This window comes from Nanorana parkeri, unplaced genomic scaffold (genome assembly GCF_000935625.1).
Source record: "Nanorana parkeri isolate BGI_ZX_2015 unplaced genomic scaffold, ASM93562v1 scaffold2508, whole genome shotgun sequence".
NCBI lineage: Eukaryota > Metazoa > Chordata > Amphibia > Anura > Dicroglossidae > Nanorana > Nanorana parkeri.
The window spans coordinates 13,427-13,918 of NW_017308776.1; positions in this window are offsets into that span (position 1 = coordinate 13,427).

Below are 492 nucleotides of genomic sequence, written 5' to 3' on the forward strand. Positions count from 1 at the left end.
TTGTTAAATATTTTTTATAAGTGAAATATTTTAATACGTTTTTTTAAATAAAAATAAAGATTTTTTCCACTTTATGGAGAAGCGACGTCTGTGTCACGGGACTGATAAAGCTTTCATTGTCCGATGTTCCAGTGTATTGGGGAGGAATTGCGCCCCTTGCTGTCCCTGTACACAAACTGACCAAAACCTGGAGACAGCGGGTGTACAGACCCAGGAACTCGGCACAGGGATGGTGGGGGCTCCTCATAATGGGCACAGCGGGGGTACAGACCCAGGAACTCGGCACAGGGATGGTGGGGGCCCCTCATAATGGGCACAGCGGGTGTACAGACCCGGGAACTCAGCACAGGGATGGTGGGAGCCCCTCATAATGGGCACAGCGGGTGTACAGACCCGGGAACTCAGCACAGGGATGGTGGGAGCCCCTCATAATGGGCACAGCGGGTGTACAGACCCGGGAACTCAGCACAGGGATGGTGGGAGCCCCTCATA